This window comes from Mus caroli, unplaced genomic scaffold (genome assembly GCF_978045245.1).
Source record: "Mus caroli unplaced genomic scaffold, Mus_caroli_1 scaffold_6, whole genome shotgun sequence".
NCBI lineage: Eukaryota > Metazoa > Chordata > Mammalia > Rodentia > Muridae > Mus > Mus caroli.
Window position 1 is genome coordinate 30,524,559 of NW_028227261.1, and position 13,129 is coordinate 30,537,687.

General features: G+C 47.9%; 1 protein-coding gene across 3 annotated transcripts in view; it reads right to left on the reverse strand.

Annotated features, from left to right (window-relative positions):
* Dlgap3 (DLG associated protein 3) overlaps positions 1 to 1,671 on the reverse strand; it is a 67,712-nt gene extending 66,041 nt beyond the window's left edge. For 2 of the 3 annotated variants that reach the window (XM_029476796.1, XM_021160075.3), the window contains exon 1: positions 1,417 to 1,671. The gene's annotated coding sequence lies outside the window, so the exon portion shown is untranslated. Of the gene's footprint in view, positions 1 to 544; positions 969 to 1,416 lie in introns of those variants that run through there. The other variant, XM_029476793.2, reaches the window with a different exon arrangement.
* Between the last annotated feature and the right edge of the window lie 11,458 nt (positions 1,672 to 13,129).

Consider the following 13,129-nt stretch of genomic DNA (forward strand, 5'->3'; position numbering starts at 1 on the left):
TGTTTCTCTACCACTGTCTGGCAATGTGTGATTGTGAGAGATGCAATGCATTTCCCAAGCCTCAACATCCTCTTCTGCAAATTGGCATCATATTAGATTGAACTGTGTGGAATGGCTGTTTTTGCAGGTTTAAAAAAAACAAACAAACTGCTCAATACTGTCGATTTCATATGGCTTAACTTGACAGCATCTCAGCTTGCTTCCAAGGCAGTTAGAGAAACAAGAAGAAATAAGAGGAACAATTTTTCAAAAGTCCTAGACTGATACAGGAACATTCTTCTATTACTACTTCACGGAACTAAGTACAGACCCACCTGAACCGTGAGCTAAACCAACGACCCAGAACTTGGAGATTTGGGACTTGGAACTCTGGGAAAAAGCCACCTGCTCCAATGACTAACAAGGTAGATCTTCCTCCTGGCCTCCTCACTCTAAAGGGCCTTTGGCCAAGCATCACTAAAATAACACAAGCTCCTAGTACTCTTCGCCCTCCCCTTCCCCCCAAAAAGTATCCCCCCACACAGGTACACAGCCTTAGGCTCACCACCAGCAGGGACTCAGCATGAGGGAAAGATACCAGTGACTTCGCAGAGGGTGCCCCAGGAAGTAGATGAAGGTGCAGAGTGCTCTTGTCTGTGTCCAGGATAGGGAGACGCTGGAGGGAGGGGGTGGTCTGACCTCGGGAAAAGTAGGATCTTCTCGTGCTAAGTCCCACCAGGAATGGGGGCGGGGCAAAACCCAGGTGTGGGTGAACCCTGCTTGGATGTATTCCCACACAGTCACACAGTACACATACCCAGACCCATTCACAGAGATAGTCGCACATGCACATGCACACGCACGTCCATTCATACACACACACTCAGACACCTACATACACAGCCACACAGTGACAGCACACACTCAACCACACATATGTCGACAGACTCATGGACGGTTAACACCCTGAACGCTCACTGCATTACACTCACTCACCCACAGACCCACACGGTGACACCCTCATCACATGCACGCTCACACACCTGCAGAGGAAACTTCTCTCCGGATCTCCCCAACACCACGACTTCCCCCCACAGCCAGCAGGCTACTCCCTCCCAGACCCAAGCTTCCATTCCAGCCGGGCAAGGGCTGGGCGGGCGCTGGCCGGCCTCCCGCGGCCCCAGCCGGGACAGCGCGTCTGCGGAGCGCGTGGTCCCCAACCCGTCCCCGGGGTCAGTCACGCCGGCCTCCAGGCCCAGGGTGAGGCCGGGGGCGGCCGCAGAGGCCCAGCCCCTCCCCCCCAATCTCGGGGCCGGAGCCCAGGCCGCTGGAGCCCCGGGCGTGGGCGGCGCCGGGGCTGCAGCGGGGCTGAGCCTGGGGGGCGCTGCAGAGGGCGCGGCAAGCGCGGCCCGATCCCCACCCCTCCCGGTTGCTTACCTGGCCCGGTCGGGCTCCGGCCGGGGTTACATGGTGCCGGCGGCCCGGGCCGGGGGCGCTGCGGCTGCGGGAGCGAGTGCGGGCTCCCGGACCCGACACTGCGGAGCCCCCGGCGGAGGGGCCGCGCCGGCTGCGGAGCCCCGAGCGAGTGCTGAGCGGCCGCGGGCGCGGGAGCCGGAGGCGGCCAAGCCACGGAGGCTGGATTTCCCGGGGACCAGGACGGGGAGGCGGGGGGATCCCGCCCGCGCGCTCCGCCCCCGCCCCCGCCCCCGCGCAGGGCGGCCGAGCCAGGAGCCCGCGACAGGGAGGGGGCCCGCGCTCCCCGCCCCCGCAGCGGCCCCGCGAGGACCGAGGTCGCAGCCGGCGGGCGGCCGCCGCGGTCCCGGAGGAGCGCCCGCGTCTCTGAGCGACAGCGCCGGGGAGGCCCAGCTCGGGGGTGCGAATGTGGTCCCCCGGGTCGGTGTGTACCGAAGACCCAGGAACCAGCACATTCGGTGTCGCGACCGCGCACAGCAGACCTGGGCAACGGGACCCAAGCCCAGAGCGCGGGCAGCTGGGGGAGACACACGGCAGCCTCACCGAGGCAGTCACACCCTGAATGTCACACACAGCCTCCCCCTCGCAGGCACGTCCTCTTAGGCTCCTGTCCTTAGTTTCCCGGGTCTGTACCCGACCTCAGCTCTTGGCCTGGGCTCTAGGAGTCCCCCTTCTCCGCACCAGTCCCTTCTGCCCCACCCCTGCCAGGGCGGGGCGCTGTGCCTGGCCTCCGAGTCTTTGACAGGCGTCCCTCACCCACAGTCCGCCAGCGGAGGCAATCCCCAGTGTGCAGGGAGAACCCGGCTATACCTGCCGTCTTAGCTGGGGGCCCCACCCGTGCCCACTGTGCCCGCCCACCTCTGGGCCCCGAGCCAGGGGCTGTGCCATGGCGGGGGTAGGGTAGAGTGGGGAAAGGGGACTGTCCGAAGCCCAGCGCGAAGCTGCAGAGCCAGGACACAAGCTGCAGAAGCGCTGAGAGCTGACTGCAGCAGTCCCTGGCTGGAATCCGTCTTGGCGCCCAGAGCGATGCTGTAATGGGGGGGAGGGGGCCGCGTGGGGAAGCCGCAGGAGGAGGGGCTGAGGAGATGGGGGAGGGGCCGGTTCTGAATTCTGACTTTCCCAGCGGGTGTTGAGGGCACGCTTCCTCGGGCGCTCCAAGTTGTGGTAGAAGGCGAGCTACATCCTCTACCTTGTCTGGTATTGAAAACTTAAGGTGGTGAGGTGTGGGCTTTGGAGCCTTGAGACAGTCCACCACCCTAGGGACAGACCTTGGGAGATGTTCTGAGTCAAGGTCCCCAACAATGACTCCTATTTTTCTGTATTTCTTTGGGGTCACTGTCTCCCCTCCTTGAGTAACCGGGCAAACTGAGGCACGGTAAGTAGAATTCGTGGGTCCTAACGAGCTAGAACCTGGAGCCAAGCCCACACCCATTCCCCAGAGGGATCTTTTAAGGTGCCACATTACATAAATGACAAAAGGGGACCTAGAGGACCCTTCTCCCGCGGGAAACCAAGCAGTCTAGTGAGATGAACAGACTAGCCAACTATCTTACCGCCCACGAGACCACTTCATCGTCCCTTCAATCATGTAGTGAGGCTGCAGACAATTCCCAGACCAGCGTTTATTCAGCCAAGAGCAGATGTCAGAGAAAGTAAGATAGAAAGTTGGTCCAGGAACACTTTGTAGAACTGAGAGAAATGTCTCATTTCCCATGGAGCATAAGAACAGTCATCATGTAGAAGGCTAAAAGGTACCTCCATGCTCTGTCAGTTCTAAGATGTATTCTGTAAACCGGAAGGCATTTTACAATGAACACGGACATTTAGTATACAGCTTTTCCTTCTTTGCCGTTACCAAAGAGCTATGTTTTCACATTGAGAACCTAAGGGCTGGTGAGGTGGCTCAGCAGGTAAGGATGCCTGCTGACAAACCTGATGACTGAGTGACAGCCCCCAAGCCCACACAGTAGAAGACAATAACTAATTCTCCCAAGTCGCTCTGACCTCCACACAAGCGCAAGCATCGCAGAGCCTGTGTGCACTATCCCGTGCCCCCATACACACTAAATAAATTATTAAAGTTTAGATTTTTTTTCAAACAAAACCAGAAAGAACACGATGGAGTTCCCGTCCTGGAACCTACTAATTAATCAAACAGGTTTACCTCAAATAAAGAACACCAATCCAGTAATTAATAAGGACAATAGTTATTTAAACCATTAATAAAGGCTCTCTAGACCAACTCCCTGGAAATCTGACCTCTGTGGTCATTCTCTCACACTGTCCCATCACCACTGTCTATCGATTGTGTGTGAGAGAACATGTATGTGGGGGGTGCTCGTGCACATGTGTGCACATGTGTATAACAACAGAGGACTGTCTCTGGTGTTCTTCTTTAGTCACTATCCACTTTCTTTGAGGGGATGTGCCTCTCACTGTCCTGGAGCTCAACAAGCAGGTTTGACTGGCTGGCCAGTGAACCCGAGGTACCGTTATTTCTGCCACCTCAGCCTGGGGATGACAAGTACTCACTACCAGGACTAGTTGTGTGTGTGTGTGTGTGTGTGTGTGTGTGTGTGTGTTTTAAATATGGGTTCTGGGCATCAAACTCAGGACCTTGTGTTTGTAAAGCAAGCATTTTACCAATTGAGCTATCTTCCCAGCCCATCTTGAAATTTAAATAAAATTTTAACATTGAGGCTTCAACACTCTGTAAAGTATAATCCCAGCCGGGCGTGGTGGCGCACGCCTTTAATCCCAGCACTCGGGAGGCAGAGGCAGGCGGATTTCTGAGTTCGAGGCCAGCCTGGTCTACAGAGTGAGCTCCAGGACAGCCAAGGCTACACAGAGAAACCCTGTCTCAAAAAACCAAAAAAAAACAAAAACAAAAACAAAAAAAAAAAACAAAAACAAATAAAGAATAAAAAAAAGTATAATCCCTAGATTAGAAATTTTATGTCTGGGCTGGGGAGATGGCTCATCACTGACTGCTCTTCCAGAGGTCTTGAGTTCAATTCCCAGCAACCACATGGTGGCTCACAAACATCTGTAATGGGATCTGATGCCCTCTTCTGGTGTGTCTGAAGAGAGTGATGGTGTACTCACATACATTTAAAAAAAAAAAAAGGAAAAAAAAAAAGAAATTCTATGCCTAGCAGGTAGACACAAATGTGTTTTTATAGTCTAGAAGCAGGGGTTGATGAGATGGCTCAGCAGTTAAAAGCATTGGCTGTTCTTCCAGAGGACCCAAGTTCAATTCTCAGCACCCACACATAGTGGCTCACAACCATCTGAAAATACAGTACCAGAGGGTCTGATACTCTCTTCTGGCTTCTGAGAGTACTGCACACGTGTGGTACACAGACATACATACAGGCAAAAACACTCACACATAAAATAATAAAATTTTAAAGTCTATATGCAATAGTTAGCTCTGTCTAGGTTAAGAAAGGCAATCAAGAATGCATAAAGAAAGCACTTTAGCAGAACCAGAAAGATTGGGAGAGTTTCAGGTCGAAACATATGTGCAAAGATATGTCACCCAACTGTCAATCAACCAAGACATATTGGCACATGTCTGTTCTCTAAGCCTTCCAAACTAAGGAAGGAGGTCATTTATTTCAAAGCCATTCTGCTATATACACTGTCTTAAAACACCAGGCAGAGGTGGTGCACGTCTTTAATCCCAGCACTCAGGAAGCAGAGGCAGGTGGATCTCTGAGTTCAATGGCAACCTGGTCTACAGAGTGAGTTCTAGGACAGCCAGGGCTGCACAGAGAAACCCTGTCTTGAAAAGCCAAAATAAATAATAAAATAAGTCCTGGGGGGGGTGCGGGGTGCTGGAGAGATTTCAGCTCCCAGCAGCCACATGGTGACTCTCAACTCCAGTTCCAAGTGATCTGATGCTCTCTTCCGAGATATATATATATATATTCTGGCAACACTCATACACAGAATATAAAAACAAATGAATTTTTAAAGTGATAGGTAAGGGCTGGCAATGTGCCTCCGGTGGTAGAGTGCTTGCTTAGCATGTTTGATACTTATAGGCACCATATAAAATTAGGCACGGTGCCGGGCGTGGTGACACATGCCTTTAATCCCAGCACTCCGGAAGCAGAGGCAGGGGGATTTCTGAGTTCGAGGCCAGCCTGGTCTACAGAGTGAGTTCCAGGACAGCCAAGGCTATACAGAGAAACCCTGTCTCGAAAAAACAAACAAACAAACAAACAAACAAACTAGGCACGGAGGTACCCATCTGTAATCCCCAAATCTGGGGAGTAGAGACAAGAAGACTAGAGGTTCAGGGTCATTCTTTACTATTTAGTGAATTTGAAGCCATCCTGGGATACATGAGACCATGTCCTACAAAAAAGAATTATTTGTATATATATATATATATATATATATATATATATATATATATATAATTTTAATATATATAAAGTAAAATGTAAGATAAGCTTTTTTAAAAAATATTCTTAAATATATCAATGTGCTAGTGAGAAAACTAAGTCCCAAATATAAATGAAAGCAGAACCAAAAAAGAACAGAGCATGAAGCCAACTTTAGCACTGAGGTCTAGGTAGAACTGTTGCAAAAAGGGTATCATTTGAGGCTGGCTGAGCTGGGTTACATGGAAGATACCCAAACATCTGCCTTCTGTGGACCAGCCTGTTCTTGCTATACAGTAGCTGGCCCATGGGCCGTGGTCTTCTTTGGTAGCTTCAGCCCTTCCCATGAAATTGAGCACTGCACACATTCCTGAAATATACTGTGGGCCCTGCAGTGATCTTAACTGGAAGAGAAGGAAACGCTTGAAAGCTGAATCCTTGGAGAAAGAGATGCGGTGCAGGGAGCAGAGCGGAGAGATGCCAAGGAAGTGTCCGTCTTCCGGAGGTGCCGAGAAATAGGGCATATTTTTCATTCGATGTTTTGGTTGACAGAAAACCTTAAGGGCTGTGGATTGGTAGACTTTTGGCCTCCAGACTCTTTTAAATGGAAAGTAGTCCAAGAACTAACAGAGAAATGGGACAACTGAGATTCTGGGATGTGTTGACCCTAGCACTGCAAGTTCCACCCACAAACCATTCTTTTTCCATCTATCTCCCTCAATAAAATACTTTTAAGTTGATAAAAGAGAGTGACGAATTCTTCGACTATCTCTGAATAGCCTTTTTTTTCCTTGCCATGTGACTTTGCAACTGTCTAACCAAGAGACAGGCTGTGCTTTTCCTTCCACCTGTGTGGATCTGTGACTTTTAACAAGCTTTGGCAGACTGCAATGGGAAGTCCACTCTTTCTCTTGACCTCCAGCCTCTGGAAACCTGAGCTAGCACACTGGAGAATGATGGGCAAGATGACAGAGAGCCGGGCCATCCCAACTGTATCAGTTACTCTCCTGTTGCTGTGATAAAACACCATGACCTAAAGCAACTTACAGAAGAAAGGGTTTATGTTGGACTTCAGCTCGAGGGGGAGTCTACGGAAGACACAGCAGCAGGTGTCTGGAGCAAGAAGCCAAGAGATCATATCTTCAGCTGTCAACATGAATCAAAGACGGAACTGGAAGCCAGGCAAGGTTATAAATGCTCTAAGCCCTCCCACAGTGATGTGCCCCCTCCAAGGAGGCTCTGTCCCCTAGACTTCCCCCAGCAGCACCACCAATGTCAACTCAAGTATTCAAATACATGAACCTATGGAAAGTATTTCTTACTTAAAGCACCATCCCAGCCAAAACCATGATAGATCAGCCTAGAACCAATTGACCTCTGAATATGGGTGCCCCGTTGGGGGTCCTGGAGATACATAGCGGGGCGGGGTGTGGGGGGGACCCACGATACTGTGGCAAGTCAGTAAGCCCAGATAAGTAGGAAGAAACGGAGCAAAATCGAGACTCACAAGCAATACTTATTAACTTCATTCATGGAGTTTTGAGTTGGTGCATTATAATTCAGCAGTAAAGCAATAAATAATCAATACAGGGATATTTGCTGAAAAAGATGAAATTTAAGCAGTGTTCATGATCTCTTGAAGTATGAGAGAGTGAAGATAAAACCTGGAGTATGGGAGCTGGAGATTTAGCGCAGTGGTAGAGCGCTTGCCTAGCAAGCGTGAAACCCTGGGTTCCGTTCTCAGCTCCGATAAAACAAACAAACAAACAAACTAAAAGGCAACATAGCAAAACCCAGAGTCTGCCCAAAGTGGCCAAATACTCTTCTGGATATACATAAAAGTCCAGAGAGCTATCGGTACAATGTACAGAAACTTGATTATCACATGAAGAAAACTTCAAGAAAAATGTTTGTCTTAAACTTGGCAAGGGGTGCGAGAGAAACAATCACCTCTGGAGAATCAAATCATAACCAGATTGGCTCACTCTTATCTAGAGAAGCTAGAGAAACTCAGTGCAGACATTAGCATAAAAGGGTTCCAGAGAGGTGGTGCTCCAGGTGCCTGTCAGGAACAAATATCAGGAAGCTGGGGGTCTGACTCAGTCAATGTGGTGCTTGCCTTGCAAACATGAAGGTTTGAGAGCAGGTCCCTGGTGCCCACACACAATGCTGGACAAGAGGGCAAGCATCTGTAATCCTAGTGTTGGAGAAGCAGAGGCAGGTAGATTGCTGGGCTTGCTGGCCAAGTAGTGTTACTGAACTAGTGATGCCAGATTCATTGAGATGCCCTGTCCCAAAAACTAAGGTTGGAAAAACATAAGGTAGATCTCGATAGAGAAGACACCCTATGCCAACCTCTGGTCTTCACATACACATGTGTATATGTGCACCTACACAGACACACACACACACACACACACACCTCTCTTTAGCAGAACAAAATGGAATAGTTCCTCACTTTAATTTCAGTAAGAGGAGGTTGGAAGATCACCGTGAGTTCAAGGCCAACCTGAGCTACACAGGGAGGCTGGGCTGTACACAGAGACTTGTGCCCTCAAAAGTAAACCAATTTTTTTCTAAGACTGAAAGTTATTCCCCCTAATAAAGTTCCAAAGAAAATGAGCACCTCAACCAAATGTCACTGAACACAAAACGAAATATGGCACCATGCATAAGAATTCTGGTGAGCGTTAATTTCATGTGTCAACTTGACCAGGTTAAGATATACCTTGTAGCCGGGCGTGGTGGCGCACGCCTTTAATCCCAGCACTTGGGAGGCAGAGGCAGGCGGATTTCTGAGTTTGAGGCCAGCCTGGTCTACAAAGTGAGCTCCAGGACAGCCAGAGCTATAAAGAGAAACCCTGTCTCGAAAAACCAAAAAAAAAAAAAAAAAAAAAAAAGAGATACCTGGTATCTAAGTGGTAAACAACAAAACCCCTAAATATTACTTCTCAATAGGTCTATAAGTATATTTCCAAAATAAATTAGCAGGCTGGGTAAAGATCTATTCTTACCTATGTTGGCAGGCACGATCTAATTCACCTAGCGTCTAGAAGGAGCAAGAAGATGGAAGAAATGTTATTCTCCTTCTTTTGTCTTGGCCCGAGACCTCTCCTTCTATTGCCATTAGATATTGGGGTTCGATCCTCAGGCCTTTGGCTTCAGACTGACATGTGCTCCAACAGCTCTGGTTTACATTGCTAGAGCTCCTTGCTTTCCAGCCTCAGAAAGCATATCAGGAAATCTCGAAGCCTGCACAGCCGTGTTAAGCCCATTCTTCTGAAACACCTGCTCTTGTACAGCTCCGTCCAGTTAGGTCTGTTTCTCTGGAGAGCTCTAACTAATGCAACCAGTAAGGACGGTACATTGGCCTGGGGATGTAGCCGGCTGGGAGATGCTTACCTAGAACGTATGAAGCTTTGTGTTCAGTCCCCAATACCACATAAACTGGGTGTAGTGGCTCAGACGTGAGCCACATCCCTAACATCAGTTCTTAGAAAATGGAATCGGGTGGATTGGGAATTCAAGGTTGGCTGTGAGGTTCAGAGTGAATCCAAGGCCAGCCTTGATACCTGAGACCTTGTCCTCACAGATTAGAGGTTGACCCAACTGAGAGGATGGGAAATGGATGACAGACACCAGCACAGAAAAGCTGGGATTGGGTGGGCTGTGGGCTATGAAGCAACAGTCCAGAAATTCAGAGTATTTATTATATAGAGCACCAACCAGGACTCAGGTTAGCTAATCTGGTAGGAGTTCTCTATAGGAGAGTGTCTTAGGGTTTTACTGCTGTGAACAGACACCATGACCAAGGCATCTCTTATAAGGACAACATTTATTTGGGACTGGCTTACAGGTTCAGAGGTTCAGCCCATTATCATCATGGTGAGACCATGGCAGTGTCCAGGCAGGCATAGTGCAGGAGGAGCTGAGAATTCTCCATCTTCATCTGAAGGCTGCTAGGAGAAATCTGACTCCCAGGCAGTCAGGACAAGGGTATGAAAGGCCAAACCCACAGTGGTACACCTACTCCAACAAAGTCACACCTTCAAATAGTGCCACTCCCTGGGCCAAGCATATACAAACCGTCACAGAGAGCAATCTCAGGTTGTAGTTGCGTGGGAGGAGGAAGTCCTGAGTGGTGGGTTGTATCTTTAATCCCAGCACTTTGAAGACAGAGGCAGGTGAAGCTCAGAGTTGTTCAAGGCCACCCTGGTCTACAGAGTAAGTTCCAGGACATCCAGGGCTACACAGAGAAACCCTGTCTAAGAAAGAAAGAAAGAAAGAAAGAAAGAAAGAAAGAAAGAAAGAAAGAAAGAAAGAAAGAAAGAAAGAAAGAAAGAAAGAGAGAAAGAAAGGAAGAGAGAGAGAAAGACAGAGAGAGAGAGAGAGAGAGAGAAAGAAAGAAAGAAAGAAAGAAAGAAAGAAAGAAAGAAAGAAAGAAAGAAAGAAAGAAAGAAAGAAAGGGGGAGAGAGGGAGGGATGGAGGAAGGAAGAGAGAGAGAGAGAAAGAAAGACAGAGAGAGAGAGAGAGAGAGAGAGAGAAAGAAAGAAAGAAAGAAAGAGGAAGGGGGGAGGGAGAGAGGGAGGGAGGAAGGAAGGAAAGAAAGAAAGAAAGAAAGAAAGAAAGAAAGAAAGAAAGAAAGAGAAAGAAAGAAAGAGGAAGGGAGGGAGGGAAGGAGGGAGAGAGGAAGGAAGGAAGGAAAGAAAGAAAGAAAGAAAGAAAGAAAGAAAGAAAGAAAGAAAGAAAGAAAGAAAGAGGAAGGGAGGGAGGGAAGGAGGGAGAGAGGAAGGAAAGAAAGAAAGAAAGAAAGAAAGAAAGAAAGAAAGAAAGAAAGAAAGAAAGAAAGAAAGAAAGAAAGAGGAAGGGAGGGAGGGAAGGAGGGAGAGAGGAAGGAAGGAAGGAAGGAAGGAAAGAAAGAAAGAAAGAAAGAAAGAAAGAAAGAAAGAAAGAAAGAAAGAAAGAAAGAGGAAGGGAGGGAGGGAAGGAGGGAGAGAAGAAGGAAGGAAGGAAGGAAGGAAGGAAGGAAGGAAAGAAAGAAAGAAAGAAAGAAAGAAAGAAAGAAAGAAAGAAAGAAAGAAAGAGGGAAGGAGGGAGAGAAGGGAAGGGAAGGGGAGGGGGAGGGGAGGGGAGGGGAGGAATGGGGAAGGGAGGGGGAGGGGAGAGGAGGGAAGGGGAGAGGAGGGAAGGGAAGGAAGGGGAGGGGAGAGGAGGAGAAGGGAGAGTAAAAAGAATGTCCACAGTAACAATTCACAATGAGCCTTGTATTAGTAATGCATACATATTGTTAAAATTAGTAATGTGTACATGTTTTAGAATGGAATTTATGACATTGGCTTATAAGGAGAGGTAGGGGTGGTCCAACAGTGGCTGTCTTACCCTGGAGAGGCTGAGAATACGATAGTCATTGAAGCTCAATGTCTCAGCATCTTCAACCTAGCACTGAAGGCATGGAGGATTCCCAGGGAGCTGTTGGTCTTCAGCAAATGTTGGAAGTCCTAAGAAGTTGGTTCTAATACAGGTAAAGAGGCACTGCGACAGCAAGATAAACCAATTGCCAGTGAGAAGAAAGGCAAGCAAAGCTCACAGCTTCCTGCTTCCACGTCCTCTTTTTTCTTTTTTTACCCAAACAGCCTCCCTTCACTCATAGATGGCCGTTTACAACGCTGACGAAGGCACTATAGAACTGTGAGGAGGAGGCAATAAATAGACATTCAAAATTACAATTTCTGAGCAAGTCTAAAGATTCATCTTCCACGTCTTCTTATCTGGACTGCCACAAGGTGTGGCTGGGACCCAGCATGAGTCTTTCCAGCATCAAATAATTGAATTAAGAAAAGCCCTCCCAGGCGCACCCAGCGTCTTTAGTTGATTGCAGATGCAGTCAAGTTGACAACAGAGACAGGACATCAGACATCACCCCAACTGAAAACGACAAAAATGTCTGCCAGTGGGGGGGGGGAGAAACCCAAGATTAAATTATATGATAATATTAAATTAGAAAAACCATGAAGCCAATAGAAAATCTTAGGAAGAGAAAACAATTATTAACATGCTACCACAGACCAGGCATGGCGGCTCCTCCCTGTGTTCACCAACACTTAGAAGGCAGAGGTGGGAGGAATTAACAGGAGCGTTGGGTCAGCCTGGACTATAAAGCCAGTTGCAGGCAGAGTAGATAAAGATTTATTTAAAAAAAATGCTGTAGAACTTAATAGTCTAGCTTCACAAAATGTAGTAGCTGGGGGCTGGGCCAGGGGCTGGAGAGATGGTTGAGAACACTCGTTGCCCTTGTAAAGGACATTGATTTGGTTCTCAGCCCCTGTCCCCCACTTGGTGACTCACAACCATTTATAACTCCAGTTCAGGTCATCTGTCACCCTCTTTTGACCTCTCTGGGCCCCAGGCATGCATGAGATGCACATGCATACATAGAAGTAAGCTACTCATACACATTTTATAAAAAAATCTTTTTTCAAAGGTTTAAACAAACAAACAAACAAACAAACCGGTGTGGTCCATAGAACAACAGCATCCCCTTTAACGTTCCCTGGGAGCTCATTATGGATGCCGACTCTGTAGAGAGCTGTAGAGAGCACCCAGTTATATGTAGCTCAGTTGGCAGGGTTTGACTAGCATGCACAAGCACACGCGTGCATATAAAGAATAATATTTACAAAAAAAATAGTAATCCAGGCATAGCAAAGGGAAGTTATAGCCAGAGCTACTTAGGGAACTGAGGCATGAGGATTCACTAAGTTCAGCAGATGATAGCTAGCCTAAGCAATGTAAGCAAACCTAATTTCCAATGAGTAAATAGTCAAAACGAAAGATTTAACATGTGTTTTGCTACCTGTATTTTTTTTTTTTAGCTTAAACAATAAAATACCAGCTAGGTGGTGGTGGTGGTGCTAACACATGCTTTTGATCCCAGCACTTGAGAGGCAGAAGGCAAATAGATCTCTGTGAGTTTAAGGCCAGCCTGGTCTACAAAGTGAGTTCCAAGACAGCCAAGGCTGTCTTATCTCAAAAAACAAAAAGAAAAAAAATAAATTAAAATAAAGTATCTTGGGTCACTAGTGTGTATCAGGAGTGACTGATAAAGGCTGATAAACATATCATAATAAACATATTTGGTTTGTTTTATTATTGTTTTTAAAGACTTGTTTCTGTTTTTATTGCAGTGTGTGTGTGTGTGTGTGTGTGTGTGTGTGTACCACAGAAGCCAGAAGAGGGCAGTGTATTCCCTGGAGCAGGGGTGTGGTGGTTTGAGTGAGAATGG